This window comes from Dama dama, chromosome 11 (assembly GCF_033118175.1).
Source record: "Dama dama isolate Ldn47 chromosome 11, ASM3311817v1, whole genome shotgun sequence".
NCBI classification, from domain to species: Eukaryota; Metazoa; Chordata; class Mammalia; order Artiodactyla; family Cervidae; genus Dama; species Dama dama.
Window position 1 is genome coordinate 53684646 of NC_083691.1, and position 14229 is coordinate 53698874.

Sequence of the window (14229 nt, forward strand, 5' to 3'; positions counted from 1 at the left end):
AATCCCTGGGTTGGGAAGATCCTCTGGAGGAGGGCATGGCATCCCACTCTAGTATCGTTGCCTGGAGAATCCCCATGAACAGAAGAGCCTGGCAGGCTACAGCCCATGGGGTCACAAAGAGTCAGACACAACTGAGCGACTAAGCACAGCACAGCACACGTGATTACAAGTAAAAAATAAAGGTTGTTATTGTTGTTCAGTAGCTAAGTCATGTCCAACTGTCTGCGACTCCATTGACTGCAGGCTTGCCTGAACTTTACTATCTTCCGGAGTTTGCTAAAGTTCATGAGACCCCTGTAAGTTGAATATTATTCAAGAAAGTAGGTTTGCTTACCCACAAAATCAATCAGGCTTGCTTAACAACAAAACCATTCAACAGAAATACAGCACATGCCCCCAAACAATAAAACAATGGTGGCATGGGACCCACATCCTGCCCAGTGAGCGGTGAGTTAATGATCCCTAGAACATAATCTCTGCACACATAAAAAAATAATAATTTGTGAACCTAGCTTGACCACACAGGGAAGAGAAAACTGCCCTGCTCAACCTGGAGGAGGAGCTAATGATGAAAATATGAAAGACAAAGAAAGGTACTCCCCCTCTCCCACTTGTCCTTTGATTATAAAACTGTAATAAGTTCTTGGGACATGGCATTTCTCACCCACCCACTTGTAAGACTCATAAGTGTCATATTCTAATAAATCATTTCTTATTTACCATTTTCTCTTGAGGAATTTTCCTCTGCATTGAGACATAAATGGACTATGGTACTGGAGTTCTTTGAAGCTCCCTTGAAAAGTTATCAATCCGTTTCACCATACTGAATACTATCCTGAAAGATGGCATGCACAGTATTCCTTTTACCCCATTTCATGACATATGTTCCCTTATCAAACTTGGTCTTTGATGGGACTTCCCTCTGCTCTTCCAGGGGCACAAGTTCAATCCTTGGTCAAGAGAACTAGGATCCTGCATGCCTTTTGGTGCAGAAAAAAAAATATTGGTCTTTGGAAATTGTCTCTATCAACTCATTTAGGTTAATCATTGAACTCACTTGTCCAAAAAACTTACATTTCCAGACTCATCTTTCCTAGTAGAAATTTATTGTAGGTAACCAATACATATATTTTTCCTAGTAGAAATTTATTGTAGGAATTCCCTTGTGACTCAGATGGTAAAGAATCCACCTGCAATGTGGGAGACCTGGGTTCCTCCCCTCGATTGGGAAGATTCCCCTGGAGGAGGGCATGAAAACCTACTCCAGTATTCTTGCCTGGAAAATCCCCATGGACAGAGGAGCCTGGTGGGCTACAGTCCACAGGGCCACAAAGAGTTGGACAGTACAGAGCAATCAACACTGTCACTTTCACTTCAGCCAATACATCCCGCTTAGCACAGCTGCTGTGGTTGGAACAAGGATGGGAATCACAGCGTGGGTAAGAATCTGAAAGGCATTCTTAAGATTCTGTGGGGCTCATTTAAAATCCAGTTATGTGGAGCATCCCGCATCCCCATTTGATAGCTGTAAAAGCTCAGAACCACAGGGAGTAAGCAGTCTTCAGTTGAAGAAATTAGTTTTGAAAAGACTAGGATTGGAGTTCAGTTATCCTACAAAACCAGTGCTCTTCTCACCAGATTATAATGTTGAAGAATTGATAAAGGAAACAAAGAAAGTGATAATAGAGGGAAAGTTCCAGGAGATTATATTTTTAGGAAAACTGAGAAAGGAATAAATTTCAGGTAGGAAACTTTCAGAATAGACTACACTGTTGTAGGAAATTCAATGAAGCTAGTGAGTGAAAAACAATCACCTGATTTAACTGTTGGTTTGATTAGTTTAAAAGTCACTGGAAACAGATGAGAGGGCAATTTTGGGGAAAAAAATTATGTGACATACACTAAGCTCATTAGAGCTGAAAGAAGAACAGGAAAAATAAATAGAATACCTCCAGCCACAAGGGAAACAAGAAAAGGAAATGATACTTGGTGTACTAGAGTGGATTTTAGGATGGAAGTAACCTAAGAAAGTTTATGGATAAAGAGGGATAGACTGATGATCAGTTCAGTTCAGTTCAGTCACTCAGTCGTGTCCGACTCTTCCTGACCCCATGGACCACAGCACACCAGGCCTCCCTGTCCATCACCAACTCCTGGAGTCTATATTATATTAATTATAATATTATATTTTATAATGTATAGCATTAACATCTAATATTAATATTAATATTCAATTAAATATGTAATTAATTATTGCTAATATATAATTATATAAATATGTTATATACAATAATATATATCTTTAATACTTATATATTTATATAATATATTGTAATAGTATAATATCAAATGTTATACATTTTAATAATATAATAAATTTAACATTTAATTTAATTATAATAAATATTAATAAATTTAATAATATAATAATATATTAAATATATAATATAATGTTTATAATATATTTATAATGTATAATATAAAATATATTATATAATATATAACATAATAAATACATATGTATAATACATACATATATACATATACATATATAATAATACATATGTATACATTATATACATATATAATAATACATATAATATATATTATATAGTACATACTATATAGGTTTATATGTATATGTGTTTATATAATATTACATAATATATATAATATAATATGTATATATACATATAGTATAAATTATAAAATATATGTATATAATTATTATATGTATATATATTTATGTACTATATGTGTATGTAATATAGTATATTATTATATATATATAATGTGTTATGAATATATATTATATGCTTTAATGTATATGACATGTATATATAATATGTATATATAATATATATATATATGATATGTATATATAATATATACATATATGGTATTTATACATTATATAGTATATTATATATATTTATAAATGTATATATATGTATATACACACATATATACCTTTATATATACATATAAATATAATACGATATATACATGTATATAACTGCTTACATAATTTTGGAGACTTGGTAGGTCCAAATTTGCAGGGTAAGTTGGCAGGTAGGACACCCAGGGAGGAGTTACAGTCCTGAGTCCAAAGGTTATTGGTTGGCCCCGAATTGCTTCTTGTTCGGAGGAGGTCATTCTTTGTTCTGTTAAGAACTTCAGCTGATTGCCTCTCAGATTGTTGAGGGTAATCTACTTCACTCAACATACACTAGTTTCAACATTAATCTCATTAAACAAAATAAAGCAAAAAAATCTTCCCAGAAACATCCATAATGAAAAAGCTGGGCACTGTGGTCCAGTCAATTTTACACAGAAAGTTCCCCAGCCCCCTGGTAAGCAAGGTAATCAGAATTTATTATCTCTAAGAATTTTTGTTGGTTAAAGTTTTGCTTTCTTTGGCCATATATATATATATCATTGAGACTTATTACCACACTCTTCTCTCTCCCAGTTCCCACTACACTTTTTTTTTCTTCATTTAAGTTTCCAATATTCTTCCCTATTTTCTGATCTTGACCCTGACCAAACAGGGAGGAGTAGACTCTGTGGAAGGCGGGGGGATACTGTTTGGACTAAATTCTTATGTGCTTATTTTCTGTAAAAATATAATGACGTTACTGTTCTCTGCTCCCCTGGGGCTCTTGTACCTTTTCATTTTGAGTTCAGTAGCCATAATGAAGTTAAGATGATGCATGTGAAATGAAAATTTTCTGGTCCAGATACAATTATACCCTTCTCAGTGTCTTATTTTTTTTTTTTTAGTAAATATTCATTTAGCAGCCTCAGGTAGCAGAATTAATGATTACAATTTTGCCTCAAACAAAGGAGAAGACAAATACTGTAATTATATAAAGTACAAATCAAATCACCTAATTAAATAGAGAAAGAAAATCTGCAATAATTACCGAGTATAGGCCAGTCACCAGTGCACAGGAAAAGAACCATAATTTTAAGAAATACACCAATGCCTGATTTATTGAGGTAAATATAATGAACAAATGCATTTTTACTGAAAAAATAAAAGTTTCATCTATAGTAAATTAATCTTAAATAACTCCTCAAGTGTGGGATTTCAGAATTTCCTATCTGTATTTCTTCAGAGAATTGAAAACAAATTATTCATTCTAGCTGAAAAGAACACTAAAATTTAACTGTGGGAACTTAAATACATGAAGTCCAAACTTCATGAAGGCACTGTGATAACGGCCAGACCATTATAGCAACATTACATACAATGCTTAGCTTGTAGACATCTGATTCATTCTGTTTTCTTTGGTACCATGGTTCACAGATTGTTGCCCTAAATGCCCAAATTATTTCCTGGGGAGGGTTGACTCTGCGTACCCAAGTGGATGCTTTATATAGGGTCCTCTTATATATATTATATATTTATTATATATAAATTATATTAATATATAGTATGTATTTATATATTATATATACATATATTATATGTATTGTGTATATTATTATATGTATAATATGTATTATTATATTATATGTATAATATAATATGTATATACACATATAATACATATAATACACATATAATACATATTGCTATATGTACACATATTATATACACATACATACATATACATATATATCATATAATATACACATAATACATACAATATTATTTATACATATATAATGTATATATAATACATTATATTAATATCATATATAGCAATATAATATTATGTTTTATTATATATTATATGTATATTATAGTACTATGCATTTATTATTATACATATGTAATTATCTATAATATACAGACACACACATATATACACACATTTTATTATTTGTTTATTTGAAGAAATCTAATACCCCACATTGAACTAATTATTGTTGCTTTTATTATTGTTATTTTTAATCAGAAAATATTTCCATTTGAACTGCTTTGTGCAAGACAGTGGGCAAGGTATATTGGCAGAGACTTAGAATCTGAAAATCTGGTGATAGTCTATATCAGGTAACTGACTACCACAGATCAATACCAGGTCTCATGGAAGGAGGTGAGTGGCAGGCAAGGGAGTGAAACTTTGTATTTACAGCCACTCTCCATGGTTTGCATTACTGCCTGAGCGCCCTTCCTGTCGGATCAGTGTCAGCATTAGATTTTCAGAGGAGCTGGATCCCTATTATGAATTGCACATGTGAAGGATCTAGGTTGTAGGTTCCATATGAGAATCGAAAGCCTAATGTGAAGCTGAGGCAGTGATGCACTGGGGAGTGGCTGCAAATACAGATTATCATTAGCAGAGAGGTTTGACTGCACAGAGACCATAATAAATCAATTATTTTCAGACTCATATCAAAATTATCGGCTAGTGGCAAGTGGCAATTGTATAAATATTTCATTATATATTTTGACTTCCCTTGTAGCTCAGTCAGTAAAGAATCTGCCTGCAGTGCAGGAGACCTGGGTTCAATCTCTGGGTTGGGAAGATCCCCTGGAGAAGGAAATAACAATGCACTCCAGTATCCTTGCCTGGAAAATCTCATGGACAGAGGAGCCTGGTGGACTACAGTCTATGAGGTCACAAAGAGTTGGGCACGGCTGAGCAACTAACACTCACTTACTTACTTACTTCATTATATATTACAATGCAATAACAATAAAAATAAAGTGCATAATAAATGTAATGCACTTGAATCATCCAGAAAACAATCCCCCTGCCCCCTTGGTTCATGGAAAAATTGTCCCATGAAACCAATCCCTGATGCCAAAATGGTTGGGGACCATTGGTCTATATTATAGAGACCAGAGTCACTGTATGTCTCTCTGAAACCTGTTTCCTCTTCTGTAAGATGAAGAGGGTACACATGGACTGAAGTTCTTTGTCAATGTAAAGTATTGAATATATGACACTTATTCGTTTGATAATCATTGCCAGAAACATTAGAGTTATTTTTAGTGATGAATGAGTACATGCATGCACACTCAGTTGTTCAGTCAAGTCCAACTCTTTGCAATCCTATGGACTGTAGCCTACCAGGTTCCTCTGTCCTTGGGATATCCCATGCAAGAATACTGGAGCAGATTGTCATTTCCTTCTCCAGGGGATTTTCCTCAGCCAGGGATCCAACCCGTGTCTCCTATATCTCCTACATGGGCAGATGGATTCCTTACCACTGAGTCACCTGGGAAGTGGTGATAAATGACTTAGTGATAAATGGATGCTATGCAGGCCTTATCTCACTGGATCTCTTTATATGGCAGCATCACAAACTGCCATCACACCTTCTTTGTTGAGGGGCTCTTCCCCTCACATGGTTTCAACAACACATTTCCTTCTGTTTCTGCTCCAGGCAGAGGCAACAACTGAAAAAAATATTTATAATAATTATGGCAAAAGTTTGATTTTCCCAATAAAACAGAAATACAGACAAAGCTTTAAAATCTCACTGGGGCAAAAAACAGGAACTGAATATTGTCAAATAAGGAGATTCGGTGATTGGTAAATATTGAAAAAATACTTAACTTCATAATTAAATAATTACCAATTATAATGATGTATAGAGTTTTTCAACCATAAAATTAGCAAAGGTTTCTCTTATTTTAGGGCTTCCCTGGTGGCTCAGAGGTTAAAGCGTCTGCCTCCAATGTGGGAGACCCAGGTTCAATCCCTGGGTCAGGAAGATCCCCTGGAGAAGAAAATGACAACCCACTCCAGTATTCTTGCCTGGATACGACTAAGCAACTTCACTTCAGACTTCTTCTCTTATTTTAATTCAATACCTGACATGAGGGTGTGGTGAGCCTGGCAGGGATGGTATAAATTGGTAGAGAGCTTTTAAAAGGCAATTTGGTAATGTGTATCAAGAGACTTAAAATATTCAAGCCCACAGATTTATATCTAGGTACTTGGGAAGATCCCCTGGAGAAGGAAATGGCAGCCCACTCCAGTATTCTTGCCTGGAAAATTCCATGGATAGAGGGTCCATGGGATCACAAAGAGTGGGACACGACTGAGCAACTTCACTTTCACCTTTATTATGCATTATATATAAACCAGGGGTGTGGGGAGAGTTTATATACATGGGTACTTATTAATACAGCATTATGTAAAATAACAGAAAAAAGAATAATCAAAAATAAATACACGGGTAATTAAATTATACACTCACTTGACTAAAAAAACTAAGAAGCCACTGAAAATTACATTTAGAGTTTTTATTAATGTCAGAAAAGGTTATATCATAATGTTAAATGAAAAATTAAATCAGATACAAAGCTAAACTTAGAATAAAGTTCCCTTGAAAACATTTGTTCCATTGCCCATAATGCCACAGAGGTCACAGATCTGGTGACAATTCCATACATTCTGAAAGAGATGGGCATACCAGACCACCTGACCCACCTCTTGAGAAACCTGTATGCAGGTCAGGAAGCAACAATTAGAACTGGACACGGAACAACAGACTGGTTCCAAATAGGAAAAGGAGTACATCAAGGCTGTATATTGTCACCCTGCTTATTTAACTTATATGCAGACTACATCATGAGAAATGCTGGACTGGAAGAAGCACGAGCTGGAATCAAGATTGCCAGGAGAAATATCAATAACCTCAGATATGCAGATAACACCACCCTTATGGTAGAAAGTGAAGAACTAAAAAGCCTCTTGATGAAAGTGAAAGAGGAGAGTGAAAAAGTTGGCTTAAAGCTCAAAATACAGAAAACTAAGATCATGGCATCTGGCCCCATCACTTCATGGGAAATAGATGGGGAAAGAGTGGAAACAGTGTCAGACTTTATTTTTTTGGGCTCCAAAATCACTGCAGATGGTGATTGCAGCCACGAAATTAAAAGACGCTTACTCCTTAGAAGGAAAGTTATTACCAACCTAGATAGCATATTAAAAAGCAGAGACATTACTTTGCCAACAAAGGTCCATCTAGTCAAGGCTATGGTTTTTTCCAGTGGTCATGTATGGATGTGAGAGTTGGACTGTGAAGAAAGCTGAGTGCTGAACAATTGATGCTTTTGAACTGTGGTGTTGGAGAAGACTCTTTAGAGTCCCTTGAATTGCAAGGAGATCCAACCAGTCCATCCTAAAGGAGATCATTCCTGGGTGTTCATTGAAAGGACTATGAAGCTGAAACTCCAATACTTTGGCCACCACATGTGAAGAGTTGACTCATTGGAAAAGACCCTGATGTTGGGAGGGATTGGGGGCAGGAGGAGAAGGGGACGACAGAGGATGAGATGGCTGGATGGCATCACTGACTTGATGGACATGAGTTTGAGTGAACTCCGAAAGTTGGTGATGGACAGGGAGGCCTGGTGTGCGGTGATTCATGGGGTCACAAAGAGTCGGACACAACTGAGCAACTGAACTGAACTGAACTGATGATGTTAGCTATAGGGAAATCTAACTACTTCCTGACACAGTCCATTGTGTTCTGTTTCTGATAAGTCAGCTATAGTAATGAACATAGGATTGTATAGTTGGGAGGAAATTGAATGAGATAATGCATTGCAGGTGCTTACCAGAGTGCTTGGCACATGGCGCAAAATCAATGAAATGTTAGCTTTCAAGATAAAGGGCATAATCTTCCTCCATAATTTCAATTAAATGAAAGCTTTCTTCATCAGTCACTTGACCAACCAATTTATATTGATTGATTGCTCTGAGCCAGAAAGTGTGCCATTGCAACACAGATTCACATATTCACCACTACAGGAACTGACAACGTAGACGTTTGCGCCAAGTGATGAGGGAAATAGCTCTCTTTGTGCCTCATAGAATTTTTTTTTTTCCTCTAAATATATTGTGCTTCAGTTTTCCCTCCACTCTTGCTCCAAAAAGGGTATAATTTCTATTTAAGGGGCAAGAAATAGAGAGTTTGGCAGAATAATGACAACAACTAATGAACTTTAAAAAGAATAAATGTGACTTGGGTGATTTACTAGTGATTTATTTTCAAATCTGGGAGAAAAAAGTAACTAAGAACAGAAGAGTTTTCTAATTCGTATTTCACTTAAAATGCCACTGTGTATTTCCTGAAATGTTAATGACAAAATTAGCTTCATGTGTGGTGAAAAAGAAACCGTTCAAAGGCTTGAACAGGAAAGCACCACAAATGAAATAGTCCCCAGAGTGTGTTCCAGATTGGAGCAGAGATGTGGTGGTCTGGAAGCAAGAGTAAAATGCAATGGATTGCATAATAATTGCAAACAGTAGTGTTTGGGAAACATTATCAACCATGTGGGTGGAATGTAAAAGCTCAATGGGAAAATATAAGAAGTGAGAGTAAACAATACCATGCTGCTACTACAACCCCAGGATAACACTCTGAATTTCAGTATCTCACTTTCCTCATTCACATTCAAATATACATGCAGAGAGCTCTTTAGGAAGGGAAGATTATGAATCTCAAATCTTATCGCCAAACTTCTTTAGGACAGAGGAAAAGGAAATGGTCTGTGGTTTTAGAAATAATTGAACATTTATAGAATTCAAAGCATCTTCACCAGCATTATTACATTTATACTCACCAACCCATACATGTTAGAAAGACGAAACATTAATATTCCCTTTATAGGAAAGGAAAACCAGGGTAGGCAGAAAACAGAACTGAAACACAGAAGTTAGTCTTTAGGGTACAAAACCCATGCTTCCCTTTCCTTATACTACAAAAGGAGAGACTTGGGCAAAAATACTGCTTTTTGTGATGCTAAATGTCAACATAGGTTTCCCAGGTGGTACATTGGTAAGGAATCTGCTTGCCAATGCAGGAGACTCAGAAGAGGCAGGTTGGACCCCCAGGTCAGGGAAATCCCCTGGAGTAGGACATGGCAAACTGCTCCAATATTCTTGCCTGGAAAATTCCACAAACAGAGGAACCTGGTGGGCTAAAGTCCATGGGGTCACAAAGAGTCGGACACAGTTGATCACAACAACAAACAGATGTCAATGTAGGGTTACACAGTAGCTTTTTTTTTTATTAGTCATGTTGGTACATTATTCAATCATATTAGTATTCTCACTTTTGTACTCTTATTTAACAGAAAGGCCATATGTTTACCTGTTGTTGTTTGACCACAAGATCATTCCACCAAAACATAGGCAATTATAGCAGTTTTGTCATTATTTTTCTCCAGGAATTTCCCTAGGTTATCAATTTCTGGCTTTCTTAGTTGCATTTCCCCAGTGCTTCTTGAACTTGAATCAACATGGGGATCACTGATGATCTTGTTAAACTGCAAATCGTTGCGTTAGTTATGACTTTTCCCTGACTCTTGGAACTATATAAAGTAAAAGTAAATAACACTGAACACTGACTTAACTAAATATGTTTGAATAAAATGAAACAAGTATATGTTGTTAGAATATGATCTTGGCCAAATACTTCCACCAAATCACTGATTTCTGGCCATGTGAATTCAAGAAAATCCTCATCTAGGAGTTGAAAGCTTTGCCAGAGCCATGTAACATTTAGTCCTGAGGGATCTCAGAATTGCCCTGCCTTTCATCCCTCAAGACTTTCTGTAGCATAAACTAACTCAGCTCTGTGTCCTCCAGTGCTTTTCTAATGTGCAAAAGAATAGCCTGGGGATTTTTTTTTAAAGGCAGATCCTGACAGTTGTTCTGGAGTGGGAAACTGGGATTCTGCATTTCTAACTCATTCCCAGGTTCTATGCTGCTCTACTATCCATACCTTTAGTAGCAAGGATTTAAACTATTCAGGTTTACTCTCTGCACATTCTTTCTCTCAGACTTCAGTTGTTCATGGCAGCAGGTTTTCCTTTTCGAGCTATCAATAGAGTGCACATTTATATCATTGTGTGCAGTGTCATCATGCACAAATTAGCTTTTCTTTTTTTCCTTTTCTATCTTTTGGTTTTCTCTTTTGTTAAACAGTTTTACTGAGACACAATTCACATACCATTTAAAGCAGACAATTTAATTGTGTTTAATATATTTACAGATACATGCAACTACCACCACAGACAGTTTTAGAACATTTTTATCATCTCAGAAGGAAATCACAGATGCTTAACATCACAGGCCATTAGGGAAATCAAATCAAAACAAAATGAGATACTAATTTGCACCCATTGTGACAGCTATTGTTTTGAAAATGAAATATGGGAAATAGCAGGTGTTGGCAAGGTTGTGAAGGAATTGAACACTCGTGAGTTACTGGTGGGAATGTAAAATGGTGAAGCCACTGTGGAAAACAGTTTGGCAATTTCTCAAAAGGTTAAACACAGAATTACCATATGACATTCTTCTATCAGTAATTGACAGATCCAGTAGGCAGAAAATCAGTAAGGGTATCGTTGAACTCAACAGCACTATCAATCAACTGGATCTAATTGACATCTACAAATGCTTCATCCAACAAAAGCAAAACATACATTACTTGCAAGCTCATATGAAACATTTACTAACACAAATCACATTCTGCACCATAAAACACATCTTAACAAACTAAAAAGAATGGAAATTTTACAAAGTTTGCTCTCAGATCTCACTGGAATTAAACAAGAAGTCAATAACCTACCCAGAGACACTTCTCTCTTTTGGGATTCCCTGGTGACTCAGATAGTAGAGAGTCTGCCTGCAATTCAGGAGACCCAGGTTTGACCCCTGGATCAGGAAGTACCCCTGGAGAAGGGAATGGCAAACCACTCCAGTATTCTTGCCTGGAGAATTCCATGGACAGAAGAGCCTGGCAGACTACAGCCCATGGGTCACAAAGAGTTGTACATGACTGAGGGATTAATGCAATAACAGAAAGGAAGACAGCTGGAAAACTCTAAAATACTTGGACACTAAACAACACTCTTTAAAAATTAATTTATTTTAATTGGAGGATAATTACTTTACAATGTTGTGATGGTTTTTGCCATACATCAGCATGAGTCGGCCATAGGTATACATGTGTCCTCATGTCCTGAACACCCGCTCCCGCTTCTTCCCCACCCTATCCTTCTGGGCCATCCCAGAGCACTGGCTTTGGGTGCCCCACTTCATGCATTGAACTTGCACTGGTCATCTATTTTACATATGGTAATACACATGTTTCAATGCTATTCTCTCAAATCATCGCACTCTTGCCTTTTCCCACTGAGTTCAAAAGTCTCTTCTTTGCTGCCCTGTTTGTAGGTTTGTTGTTACCGTTTTTCTAAATTCCATATATATGCTTTAATATACAGTATTTGTCTTTCTCTTTCTGACTTACTTCACTCTGTATAATAGGCTCCAGTTTAATCCACCTCATTAGGACTGACTCAAATGCATTCCTTTTTATAGCTGAGTAATATTCCATTGTGTACATGTACCACAACCTCTTTATCCATCCATCTACTGATGGACCTCTAGGTTGCTTCCATGTTCTAGCTATTGCAAACAGTGCTGCAATGAACACTGGTGTACATGTATCTCTTTCAGCTCTGGTTTCCTCAGGGTGTATGCTCAGCAGTGGGATTCCTGGGTCATACAGTAGTCCTATTCCCAAATTTTTAAAGGAATCTCCACACTGTTCTCCATAGTGGCTGAACCAGTTCGCATTCCCACCAACAGTGTAAGAGGGTTCACTTTTCTCCACACCTTCTTGAGCATTTGTAGACTTTTTGATGATGGCCATTCTGACCAGTGCGCAATGATACCTCACTGTGATTTTGATTTGTATTTCTCTAATAATGAGTGATGTTGAGCATATTTTCATGTCAAGTAACATTTTTCTAAATAACACACGGGTTAAAGAAGAAGTCTCAAAAGAAATTTTAAAATATTTCAAACTAAAGAAAATGAAAATAAAAATTAACAAAATTTGTGAGATGCAGTAGAAACAGGGCTTGAGGGAAGTTTATAGGATTTACTGAAAATAATAGAATAGGAGAAATATATAAAGTCAATAATTTAAGCTTCCATCTTTGGATTTTAAAAAAGCAAAATAAACCTAAAATAAGCAGAAGAAAAGAAAATTTAAAAATCAGAGCAGAAATCAATGAAACTGGAAACAGAAATCAATAAAGAAAATCAACAAAATCAAAGGCTATTTCTTTAAAAAGGTCAATAACATTGACAAACCTCTAGCCAGGCTAACTAAGAAAAAGAGAGAAGACACAAATTATCAATACCATAAATGAAGGAAGGAAAATCACTCCTGAATTCATGGATATTAAAAGGATAATAAAATAATATTATGAAGAACACTATGCCCACAAATTTGGTAACTAAGATGAAACAGACCAATCCCTTAATAATCTACCAAAATTCACACAAGGGGAAATAATAAACCAAATAGGACTATTTCTATGAAAGAAATTTAATTTAAAAAATTAATAACCTTCCAAAACAGAAAGCATTAGTTTCAGGTGGACTCACTGGTGAATTCTTAACAAACATTTAAGGGAGAAATAATGTCAATTCTCAACCATCTCTTCCAGAATAGAAATGCTACTTCGTTCATTTAATTCATCCAGGATTACCCTAATATTCAAACCAATATTACAAGAAAGTAAATACCTCTCATAAAAAAACTGGGTATACTGAAAAGTTTGTTCTTTTTTCTTTTTTTAAGATGGCTCTGTAAGTGCTTTATAGTCTTTAACTTTATTCAAAACAATTTTACTAAACTGTTTTGTGATAGGTGTCATATCAGCATGCATTTTAAAAACCCAATATTGATGAATTTTTATGTAGCAATTTTAATATTGAAGATGGAAGAAAAAAGCAACATTTTTGGCCTATTATGCTTTGTCATTTCAGGAAACTCCTGGAGTAGGAAATGACAATGTACTCCAGTATTCTTGCCTGGAAAATCCCATGAACAGAGGGGCCTGGTGGGATACAGTCCATACGGTCACAAAGATTTGGACACGACTGAGCAAATATCACATTTCAAGAAAGGTAAAACTGCAACTGAAATGCAAAAAAGATCTGTGTACACAGAAGGTACTGTGACTGACTGAACATATCAAAAGTGTTTTGTGAAGTCTCATGCTGGAAATTTCTCATTGAATGATGCTCCATGGTCAGTAGACCAGTTGAAGTTGAAGGCAATCGAATCAGGACATTAACTGAGAATAATCAACATTAAACCACACCAGAGATGGCTGACATAGTCAAATGAAAATCATTTACACCAGCTTCGTTATGTTAATAGCTTTGATGTTTCGGTCCCATTTAAGTTAAGCAAAAAAAAAAAAAAAAAACTTCTTGGCCGTTTTTCCGCATG